This window comes from Vespula vulgaris, chromosome 16, assembly GCF_905475345.1.
Source record: "Vespula vulgaris chromosome 16, iyVesVulg1.1, whole genome shotgun sequence".
NCBI classification, from domain to species: Eukaryota; Metazoa; Arthropoda; class Insecta; order Hymenoptera; family Vespidae; genus Vespula; species Vespula vulgaris.
In genome coordinates this window covers 3993593-4006337 of record NC_066601.1, presented here as the reverse complement: position 1 = coordinate 4006337, position 12745 = coordinate 3993593, and the positions used below count along the sequence as shown (strand labels likewise).

The 12745-nt window shown below is 34.6% G+C and overlaps 1 long non-coding RNA gene across 1 annotated transcript; it reads left to right on the top strand.

Annotated features, from left to right (window-relative positions):
* Positions 1-4873: 4873 nt before the first annotated feature.
* Positions 4874-11874, top strand: LOC127069725 (uncharacterized). The gene is made up of 3 exons (XR_007783686.1): positions 4874-6081; positions 10470-10747; positions 11453-11874. It is a non-coding gene; the product is annotated as an uncharacterized LOC127069725 (long non-coding RNA).
* Positions 11875-12745: the final 871 nt, after the last annotated feature.

The window sequence follows — 12745 nt, the reverse complement described above, 5'->3', positions numbered from 1 at the left end:
TTTGGTGGGAGCTTTAATCATCGGTTGTAACACGCTCGTTTCGAAAGTTCCAAATTATCGGCTTGGCTCTCCGTGCAATCGTGGCACGTTCTCTATTCCATAAATGAATTTAGAATGCGACTCACGCATCCTGCATATTGCCTTGTCTCCGACCAATAGGGTACTTAACATTTCCTCTTTTTCTCTATCTCTTCTTCTCCCTTCCTCTAGAGCTTTCTCTCTCTCTCTCTCTGTTTCTCTCTTTTTCTCTCCCTATCTCTATATCTTCCTCTTTTTGTTCCTTTTTCTTTATACAATTTTCTTCTTCCTTTGTCCCATATAAAAAAATTCGATACAATTTTATCGTCCGAGTTGTTCCTCTTTTTTCTTTTCTTTTTTCTTTCTTTTTTTTTTTTTAAGCAAATGTCGACGCAGACGAAGAATTAATTGATGGGAAGGATAGTTAATGAACAATACTCCTTCAGGCAAAAGTGGCTGTCCTTTATGGGAACCAATGAGTATTCAACTATTTGGATAGGAAATATTTCTTTTCCATTCGTCCTTTGTCCATTCATTTTCGTATCGCCAAAGAATTTATCAAAATCCTTTATCGTTCTTTATAATTAATCCCATCGATGTGTCAGGCAAAAAAATAATCCTCTTTTGATATAAACGGTAATATTCTTTTGAAAATATTCGTTTTTTACCTTTCGAGAACATTACGTTTATGCTCTCTGTAATAACATTTGAAATTGTAAAGATCTTTCTCTCTTTTCATTTCTCTTTCATTTCGTCAAATCAGAATTCGCTTCGCTCGGCAATTAGTTCGCGATAATTAATAGGGGATACATTTATGAAACAACTCTTGCGTTATTGCGAATCATTGATCTACGTTTCTTTAACACAAACAGAAATTTTGTCGATCGTTTCTTCGTCTAATTAAAACTTCAAAATTCATTATAAACGAATTTCACGATCGGTGGATTTTGTCCATCGATTCTCGATTTATTAATGTTGTTCAAATTCGTTTCTCGGTTTGTTCGGTCGCTTTTTTTTCCTTCTTTTTTTTTTTTTCTTCAAATGTTTAATCCTCGTTTCTTTTTCTGTCTTGTAAGATTTCTCTCGCCAGCTGTAAGCTTGAAATTTGCATGCATTATGAACGTTTGTCACATTCGGCGGCTCATATCAGTCGACCGCTGTCACGCCAAAACGTTTGTGCGATAGTGGGCAGATTGCGTTATCGATTTCCGATGCTTACTCAGCTTTAAGCTCTATTGCGGTTGATGGAGAACCGAGCAAGCGAGCTGTTACGTACCGTCAGCCACTCTTCGTTTCGATTTTTACTTTCCTCACACCGAACGCAAAAAGGCAAGATGTCACTAGATCCTTTTCCTTTAACTTTCAATGCTTCCTTCTGCGTTTTTCTTTTTTCTTATTTTGTTTTTTTTTCTTCTTTTTATACGATATACAATATTTGGAAAGTTTAAATGGAATTTGTTAAATACAGTAAAACGTTTGATGAAAGCATTTGGACAAATATGACGACCATATTACTTTTTCATATTTAACTTTACATATTCGTAAGTTTATATTTAAGTTTACAAACAACGTCATAATTAGTCTAAAAAATAAATTATGTGATGTAAACTTAATTAAAATTTTTCAATCCGTGACTTTACCGCGTGTAATTTTTAAATCATTATTCTCTTTTTTCTCTTCTCGTTTTTTTTTTCTTTTTTTCTTTACAATAGACTAACTTCTCTCATATTTTTTTTTCCAAATTAAACATAGTTAGTAACAAAAAGAATCGAAGACCGAACGAGACCACATTCAAAACACGATTTAATAATTTTTCATAACTTTCGACGCTAATACACCTCTTCGGCAATACTTGGAGCATTAGAACGATCGCTCGATCGCGTCCAATTGATCGTACGATCGTGTTCAGCCGTTCGAACGCGATATCTTACAGGCGCACAACTGTGCTCGGCTCTTTAATAATTCAGAGAACTTGATATCGCAAGTGGATAACGCGTAGGGCCAACTGTTACTCGTTCCGGAAACGAACGAACGAACGAACGAACATGGTTCCTCTGTGTGTAGGCAGAGGAAAGCACGGATAAATGTTACCCATTAGTTTCACGTCCTTAAAAAATGAGAATGCCAACGACGAAAAGGTACAAGCGCGAGCATGCAAAAAATGAAAAAAAAAGAAAGCAAAAAAAAGAAGGAAAAAAAGGAAAAAAAAATTGGAGCAGGAACCAACGAATATTACAACGAATTTATATGGAGAGTTGGTAGATATTAGCTTGCGGTGATAATAAAATAGTGTAAAACGAAATGGGTCAGCGAATAACACGATTTTTCGACTAGTGTAAATGTGTGCAATAAGAGAGGTAATAAAGTGAAAATAATATCTACGTTCGAAGAAGGATTTCATTTCGTTTAATCGAACGTATCGTTAAATAATAGTCTTTATTAATATCGATAATCAATCGAAAAATTTGATCGATCTAATCATCCTGTTATTTACTACACGAATAATGTTTCTCAGGAATCCTTAGATATATATTTCATTTGGACGTATTTCAAAAATTTGTTATCAATGTCCAATCGATACGTGTTCGGCTCATTCATTACTGTGGTGTATTTGTAATACTAGAACAGACAATTTGTACACGTATAACTGGACGATCGTTCAAAATTTACCTCGATCAAATCGGCTGACTTGACTTGTTGAAAAAACATTTTCAGTAGTTAAAAACAGAAACAAAAACAAAAAAGAAGTAAATTTCAGAGTTCGGTAAATATTTGTAGTGTGTACACGATAATCAACTTCCCCTATGAAAGTTCGAACGCGAAGAAAGTTCACGGATGAAAAAAAGCTTTCAACGTAGTTGAAGCAAAAAAAGACAGTATGTTTTTTCACTTTTTCCAATGGACAGATAACCGTTAACGAACAAAATCTGACAATTAACGACGTTCCAATTTCATTGTTGAATTACTGTAACTACGATACAGAGTTAGAACTACAAACGACTGAAATGAAAGATTTTTGTAAACAAAACAAATTTGCGATGATGCTTGGTAGCGAGAGATCGTGACAAAGGTATGATTGTCCCTTTATCAGGGGCCCCGAGCTACGACAGCTATATTGATTCTCTCGCTCCGAAATTCGTACTTTGTTTACTCTTCACACTAATTCACTTTGGTAATTACCAATAATAGGAAATTTCATCAAAATAATAGCTAACATTATCGAAAAGTCGACATCGTTATTCACAGATTTCTTATTTTCCAAACACTTTTGTTTCCTGGTTTGATAAATCCTAAGTTTGCTAACCATACTACTCAAAAATATATATGCTTGATATATATGTATATAAATATATATACATATATATACTCGTGCGTTCACGAACAGAGATGGAAATTCCTGTCGTGGCTGGGAATTTCAGTCTATGCCCTCCGGATCTATGACGCTCGAATGCAACTTGCCCTTCTAATGCTCCAGAAAGATATATATATGTACATATATACATATATATATACATACATATAGATATATATGTGTGTATATATATATATGTATATATATATATATATATATATATATATATATATATATATGTGTACAGAATGAAGAAGAGAGAGACAGAGAAATTCTCTCGAGCGTAATAGCAATGTAAGGCAAGTCGGTTATCGTATAAGACGCAATTTGTATCCAGCATAAAGGTAGCCAGGTGATAAATGAGGAGTTAAGTAGTATGAGATACAATGGGGAACATAATTGAACCCACAACGACTACAAATGATGAACTAGATTTATATCAATTATAAACGAAAAATTAAGTATTTTTAATATTAAATACGTAAATGACATGATAAAAAAAACTATTTGATCGATATTCTTAGATTGAAATGTCTGTAAAATATTCCGAATCGACGAGTGGTCTGATATATCAGAAATTTATTTATCGATTTTTTTCCTGATCTTAAAGTTCTATTCATAAATATCTATCTTTATATTTTAATTTCCAAACAACTTTCTCAAATTTCGCTGGTACTTCCAGGCCATTAGCTAGCGTCGTTCTATATAACCGAATAACAACTAAAGTGATTTATCAATCGGAAAGCATCGTAACGGCAATCGATCGTGTGGTTATTCAATGTAAGCTCCAAGTCGAAATGTTATACGCATGAAAGTTCGCTTTAAATCAACGCCAATGATATATATATATAGATATGTATGTACGAGTAGATCGGGATTTTTCCTCGTTCCGAAGATAAACAATAGAAGAAAATAAAGGAATCGCATTGCATTCGTATAAAATATATCTGATTTTCAATTTAAAAAATTTTAAATAATATCAGCTATGTCAGAGCGCATAAATATCCTAGGTTTGAAAAAAATGTTTAAAGAGAAAGAAAGATAGAAGGAATAAAAAAACGGAATAGATAAAATTTTAAAAGCTTTTTTATAAAGATATATTCATATTATCGAATGATAATGTTGGAAATGTTCTCGAAATAATATATCCTGTACATCAAATATCGGCAGGATAACTGACCTGATATAATAAAATCCATATCTGGCTTATCGTAGGAAAAGAGTGAGAGAGAAAGAGTTTCCCTTCGATGAAGAAGTCTGTAGACCGTCTGCTTTGGTTCGTTTAAATTCAGCGCGACGCGATAGGGGCTGTGCAAGTCTCTGTGTGCATTCGACGAGGAGGGCAAGAAGATTCTGGCGAAGATTTAGAAATTCCAAGCTGGGCGATGTAGATTGAACGGGGAGGGTAGGGATGGGTATGAGAAAATGAGACGCAGTTGGGAGAAGTAAAAAAAAAAAAAATAAAAAAAAAATAAAAAAGGAAAGAAAGGAGAAAGCCAGAAAAAAGACGGAGAGAGAGAGAGGGAGAGAGAGAGAAGAAAGAAAGAATGAAAAAAAAAAGAAAGAAAGAATTGGCAACCCTTTTTTGGCTTATTATCGTTGACCCAACCTAGAAACTTGGACCTCTATATCCGTGATGGATCCAAACTCGTTCTTTTCTCAACGACGGATTTAGTGGGAAGGACAGTCGAGGAAGAAAGAATAAAAAAAAGAAGAAAAAGAAAGAAAAAAAATAGGAAAAAGAAACAAAACGAAAAGAGGAAAAAACGACAGGAAAAGTTTTACGTTAATGGCCCGAGCGATTTCTTAGCAACAGAAATTCAATTTATAAGGAGACAAACAGGATTTCATCTTTGTTCTGAAGGAAAATAGTATCAGTAGCGACGTGCCTTCGAGAAGGCTCTTCGAAATTTTCCAAAGGCTTTCCAAAGGTATGATGTCTTTGGCTGGTAAAGAAAATTTTTTGTCTAGAATCAAGGAAGGAACGTGGCTGCTACTCGTGCCGGCACGAGTGGAGATGGCGGCTTTGGTGGCCGATGGAGAAGGGTACCGCGCGCCAGAGAGAGAGAGAGAGAGACGGAGAGAGAGGGTAGGCGGGTGAAAGCAAGGGGTGGAAAAGCTGGATCAATAGTCCCGTTGCCGCCTCACTCAATTTGCTCTCTCTGTCTCTGTCTCTGTCTCTCTCTCTCTCTCTCTCTCTATCTCTCTCTATCCCTTTCTATCTCTATCTCTATCCTACTCTCGCTCAATCACTCTCACCCTTCGTCCTTCACTTCCCCCTTCTCTACTTCCCTCGAATTTGTGCAACTTCACTCGCCGATGTTCATTAACTACGAGATCCTCGCCATTCTTACTTGACTCTTTCGACACTTCTGGTGGCGCACGACACCAATCCGGGAAACTTCCCCCCATGTCGCACTTTTCAACCTTCCTCTCTACACTCTTCTTCTATCCCTCCCTTAAGCTACTATCTACCACTGTTACCACTAGTCCATCGATGAGCCACAGTGACGCTCAGTAATTGGCACTCGATGTAAAGCAATCTCGTTGTTTTCTCCCTCGACGAGAAAACTCGTTCACGCTCACTCTGATCCGAAAAAAAGTTGTTTCGTTTGTACAAGTTTTCTTAGACTCAGAGAAAATGTGTGTAATTTGGTAAATGACTATGTTGGATTCGTTAAATTAACAACGACGAAAGTACAACACCCAAGGTATAAAACTGTGATATAGGAAAGCTTCGTTAAATGGAAGAAAAAGAATTACAAATTTTTTATTCCGTAAAGTCGAAGTCTACGTTGTAAAGAAAAATTTGTTATATGGTATAACGATCTCAAAAAATTACTTCGTTACGTCTTGAAAAGTGACGTAATAAATTGACACACATTTTGTCGATGATTTATTAACCGATGTCTATCTAACAATAACGACGCGTTTGATATTAATTAGGTAATACTTTGAGATAAGGGAAGTAGGTCGCGAGTTCAAATCTTGTACGAAATAGGAAAGAATGTCTTATCCGATATCTCATTAAGTTAAATTTATGCTGAAGGGCTCTTGGCGGTCATAAGCTCGAATTATTTCTCGAGGCTGGGTAAACTAGGTAAAGATGAAAACAACTATGTTAATTACGTGTCTCGTAATAGCGAGCCTCTCAACGTTCGACTCCGTTCTCTTACTTCTTTATCATCGTCTTATTCTTATTCTTATTATTTTCCTCTTACTTTAGACTTAAAAAAAAAAAAGAATACGTTGATACTTTGTAGATCTCGGAAGAGAGATGCCTTGGTTCGAGTGGAAGTAATTTTTTTCTTTTTTGTTTTTCTTTTCCTTTTTCTTTTTTTTTTTTTTTTAAAGACAGACAGACAGAAACAAAGTTACCGATCGAAAAACACTACGAAAATTTCAACTGAGCAAACTCATTAACACGGGCAAGTTAAAATAACGTTAGACGTTCTTTCGCGATGTTTCGAAATGAAATATTAAACGTATGTATGAATGAATGAAAGAGTAAAAACAATTAATCATTTTCTCGCATTCCTCAGTTATAACGTAGCCCAAATTACCTTGAAAGATTCAGAGTGCAAGAACCCTTTCATCGCGAGAATTTCCTCTTATTCTTTCGCGAGAATTTATCAGGTACGTTCATTAACAAATCCTTCCCCTCGTCTTCTTTTCTTTCTTTCTCTCTCTCTCTCTCTCTCTCTCTCTCTCTCTCTCTCTCTCTCTTTCCTTCTCTTTCTCTTCTTCCTCCTTTCTTATTTTATCTTCCTCTCGTCAACCGAGCGATAAAGCGAGCTCTCGTCGGATTAACCTTCGATAATTCACGCTCGTTTCACAAGTTTTCCCGCGCGAATGAGCCCAAAATCGTGGCGTCGTAATTACCAGGGAATGGAGGAAATGGAGGTGGAAACAAATTTCATTTGAATTTGATATCGATGAGAGCCGCGATAAATATCTGAAAAAAAAAAGTAGATTAAAGGGAATTATGAATTTATGCGCACGTGTAAAATCAATTTTTATCGTAAAATATGAAGTAATAAAATTTATCAAAAATAATTTCAATAACGAAAGTTATCCGATCTATAAGAAAAATATTCGAGTAATATTTTTGTTAAGAACAAACGAATTATAAAATTATAAAACTTTCGACAGATATAAAGAAACTTTGCGACAATTACTCCCTGCGAATGACTGCACGTATGAACAGTATATCCGCTACTATGATAAGTGTTTCATGCGAATTGCCGATGAAATATGGGAACCATGAGCTGTCAAAATGCTTCATAGTGCGTTATCGTACGTCGTAGTTTGGTTGTCCCATCGTTCTAAACAGTAAGCTTCACTTGTAACCACGCTATTAACACATTGCTAACTACTTCGGACGATTCGTTATATACATATTCGTAAATAATTATTACGTATAAATATGTATACGTACTATCTATATAATTTATAGTTATTTTCATTTCCTATGATTCCTATAAATACATTACAACTAAATTGAGAGGATACTCCGTTGATCATTATCATCAAATGATTAATCTCGTAGGATTAATTGTAATTCAAATTTCGGAAATTCATAGTTTATCGAAGACTATGTATTCAATGATAATATCTTCCAATTCTTTCACATATCGATTTAATAACCATCCTTTCCGTTTCCGTTATAGGGAAGTCAGTGAATCTCGAGAGAAGACCGGTCTTCCGCATCGATTCAACGAATGGTGCGAGTAAACATCTCGATTCTCTCTCTCTCTCTTTCTCTTCCTTTTCGAGAAGAGACTCTACCAAGTTCCTAGCTCATCTTCGAATAACGTCACTTCCTGTTTATCGTGGCGGACAAAGCTAGATAGTCTCTCTCTCTCTCTCTCTCTCTTTTACATTTTTTATTTTAATCCTTTCTCTTCCTTTTTTTCTCATTCAATGAATTTTCATAGCCAATAAACATATTGCGAAAGACTCCCAATAAATATAAGTAATTCGAGTGCCATCGAACTTCCGTCATAAAATCGCACTTTTCTCTTTCTCTCTTTCTCTCTCTCTCTCTCTCTCTTTCTTTCTTTACAAGCTTTTCAATGACGACTAGTCGTTTTATAGTAGCCGTAAGGAGAAAACGAAGCTCGTTATTTCGCTTGGCGATTCATTTTGATCGATCCACGATAGAACGATTTATCGTACCTTTTCTCGATTCCAACCACGCATCGAACCTACCCCTTATTTTACTTCCCTCTTTTTCTACTCCTTCGAGCTAAGTGACAAAAAAAAAAAAGACGAAGAGAGTTTTCTATCGTCATTCTTGACGCGTTTAAACGTCTATCCGCTGTGATGCATAGCCGTCTAGTCGAGCTACGTTGATCAGTCTCATCTCCACAACTCGTCGAAGTCTTCTACACGAGTAAGAAGATAAGAGAGGTGTAAAAAAGAGAAGAGTAAATTTATTTTTTGGGGGGAACGAATATCGTAAAGATGAGAGAAAAATAAAATAGATAAAGTAACCAACCAGTACAAGTGTTCATACCAGTAAACTGAATATATAGATAATTTTAAACAATCGTGATATTCAATATTTAAATCTCCTACATTCATATCAGAATATCTGTTAGATTTTATTTAACACGAGATAAATATGCATTTATTTGCTGATACGCTAGACGATGCTTATTATTTTAAGTTAAAATGATATGTCCTGGATAATAATACGTTGTGTATATATATCGAAATGAGAGATATTATTTAAATTGAACATATTTCGTTATCATTACGTAATAATATATATATATATATAATGGACATAGAATTATTATTTAAACTTTATAATAGAATAAAATTAAATACTAGTTTGTCAATTATCTTTCTTTTTACAAATGCAAAAGATATAACTACTATTTTTCGTTAAGAATAAGTATGAGAGAGATAGAATAGAAAGAGAGAGAAAGAAAGAGGACAATGCATTCACCACGAAACTTCGTCATTTCGAGGAGAGAACAGTCGAGGTTGACGAATATTAGTACTTCGAAACTTCTACCTCGAGTTCTACGATCGGCTTCGGAGTATCAAGCCGCATCTCCGTTTCTTCTTCTTATTTCTTCTTCTCATTTCTTCTTCTCTTTAAGTCCTTGTACTCGTAATTGTACTTTAGTAGATGCGATATTTCAGACAATGGAGAAACACCGTTCGAGAGAAATGTTTCATTTAATGGAGGCTTTTATTTATAACAGAGAGACAGAGGGAGGGAGAAAGAGGACAACCTTGCAATTTTTATTAAAACAAAATCGTTGAAACCAAGACGAATAATTATTGTATTATTTTTCTCTTTTACTTTCGACCAACGCGTATTTGTATTATTAATTGAAATTCCAACAGTATTTTCACCATCCACTCGTTTATCTTTTCTATCGCAAAGATGTCGAAAGGCAACCGACATATTTGCTATGGTCAAACGAAATTTCAAAGAATATTTACACTGTGATTCGTCGACGATCGTACAATTTGTTTTTTCGTGCGTTCGATCGCCGATAACGGAAGGAAGTAGCACGTGGCGTGTAAGATAAAGCGATCAGAGCGTGCCGAGAACGATAACAATTTTTCCATCGATTACTACGTCCCTGAAAAAAAAAAAAAAAAAAAAAACAAAAAAGAAGAGAACAAACAAAAAATACCAATAGTCATTTTTGCAACACTTTTCGATATGTGTCGCGATAGTGAACAAGGATTCCTTCGCAAAATGCCAATTATATCACATTCCAGAAAAATATTCTTATTAATTCGAACATTCGTGAATTTCCAAAATATCCCGATAAAGGGCAACGAATTTAATACCAATTTGTAATTACATTTTAACGAATTATTCCCTTAATAAATTTTATTTCAATTGTATAATTTATTATGCGAAATTCAAAATTTATTCCACGATCTACAAACAGAATAGAATTCTTTGAAAATTAAAGTAGAATTTGACCGATATTCATTCCTCGCAGAAACAATTTCCGTAAAGAGCAAAACTTTACAAACAGAAGAAAAGCACGATATTTATTTTATATGTCTCTTATGGAGGAAACAATTCTCATAATATTTAAAATTCGTTTGAATCAATGGATAGAGAAAAGAGCAATTCGAAATGCTCGTCACTTTGCGAACGAAGCAAAAGGATAGAAGAAACGGACAGTGGAAGACGGACAGCAGTGGTAAACAGTGTAGACGGACAAGGCCAGTGGAGAATTGAAACGGACAATGGGGATAGTAGAAGCGGACAAGAGAAATGGACGCTGGTGGGACTCTAGCGTAGAAATAAATAGTAGAAACGGCTGTTACAAACGGCCAACGAGTGACAAAGTGTGGCTGACTGTGTGGATGCTCGCTATCGAAAAGAGGTAAAAGGTGTGCCATGAGTTTTCTTTTAAATAAACAAAAATTCCTCCTTTATTCAATTTCTCTTTCTCTACCAAAAATTTCTCTGTGTGTTTTTTTTTTCCTTTTTTTCCCATATATCGTATCGATCTTTAAATCAGATATATACTAACGTGTCATGAAGTAACAAAATGATTTTGCCGTTACTCTATATTTACATTTCACATTGACCATTAATTAATTAATTAACTGATAATTAATGTCAAGATAAAAAATTGTCTACTAAAACGAACTGTTTGTTTAATTAAGATGTACAACAACAAGTTGCCCTGTTTGAATGGCAATGACATATACGATGATTAAAAAATTTACGATATATTACAAGATTATAAATAAAAAATATTCTAAGTATAAATATATTTATTATTTCTTGAAATTATTCAATGTGGAAATGACACTTGAAAAGGATATCCTATTTTCCACCTTAACAAGATCAACTAGGAAGACCAGTGAACTTTGTGCTAGAACGGAACCAACAAAAGTCGATGCTGTTTTACCAAAAAAAGAGAGAAAGAAAAAGATATATATATATATATAGGAAAATCATCAGATATTAGATTTCACCGGAAACTTTCCTCTCCATTTTCCTCGAAAGTACACCTGCTTTTGTTTTCTTGTTGTTGTTTGTTGTTGCTATTGTTGTTGTTATTTTCTTCTTGTTTTTTGGTCAAAAAGAAGGCGTGCAATTCTCAATGGCGTCGAGGAAGCAGCGGTAACTGGGTGGAGAAAATGGATGAACGAACGATCGCTAAAACGAACAATGGAGAATAAACAAGACTCGTAGAATTCGTATATGTACCTACATAGACGATGGCATAGGAAAGCGTCGATTGCAGTGCGACTAAAGCGAGCAAATATCGAGGTTATATATGAGGCGCCGATAGAGCATGTTGCTTGCAAATGAGAGAGACAGGAAGAGAGAGAGAGAGAGAGAGAAAGAGAGAGAGGAGGAAATGCGTTTATTTAATTCAATTAAAATTCTTATTAAGTTCAAACATCGTGTCCTCGTGATTCGTTTCGATGCGAATTCATGGTGAACGAATTAGAAATCATCACGTGTCACCGATACATCTACAAATATACCTATGTGTACTTGAACGAATATTACTCAATCGAAATTACCGATTTATATATATATATATATATATATATATATATATATATATATATGTATATGTATATACCTGTTCAACGGGTGTCGACAAATACGAATTTATTAAAAATCAAACTAACATATTAGATGATTAATATTATTCTACGTTTGTCTTCACAATGAAAATGCATTAATCATTGATACTATAATTATTCTTGGGTCTTATTATTTCAGGCATAGCATTCTCAGTGTGAAAATACAGAGTATGTTTTCACGAGAAACAACTGCAGCTTCGGGTGAAAGATTAAAAGACAGATAATGAGAAAAAACGAAAAAAAGGAACGAGACAGAGTAAATATATTTTACTGTCACCATTTTTTCTTTTTTCTTTCGAATCAGGAAAAGAGTCCTCGAACACCCAGTATATATATGCTGAGTGTCCTCTGGACACCCAGTATATATATATATATATATATATATATATATATATATATATATATATGTATATAAAACCGAAATTTCGTGTCACTCGATCCGGTTTGTTTCCACAAAATTCATTTCCGATATCGCATAATTGTCCATACCTCACTTATAGTACTTTCTATCTCGTTATGTTCTTCATATCGGCAATCAGTTTGAAAAAAAAAAGAAAGAAAAAAGGAAAAATCTGAAAGCTTGTTTTTTCTACCCACTTTCCAATCGGATTGATCGTAACAATGATATAATACTTGCGACACAGAATTTCTGATTAGATCTAGACTCGGCTTAGTGATCGAGAAAGCTAGCGAGGATACGATAAATCCAATCGCATTGGTCATTCCGAGCTCCGAATCCAATATTCGTGAGGAAAAAAAAAGATAGATGGAGGACTGGTT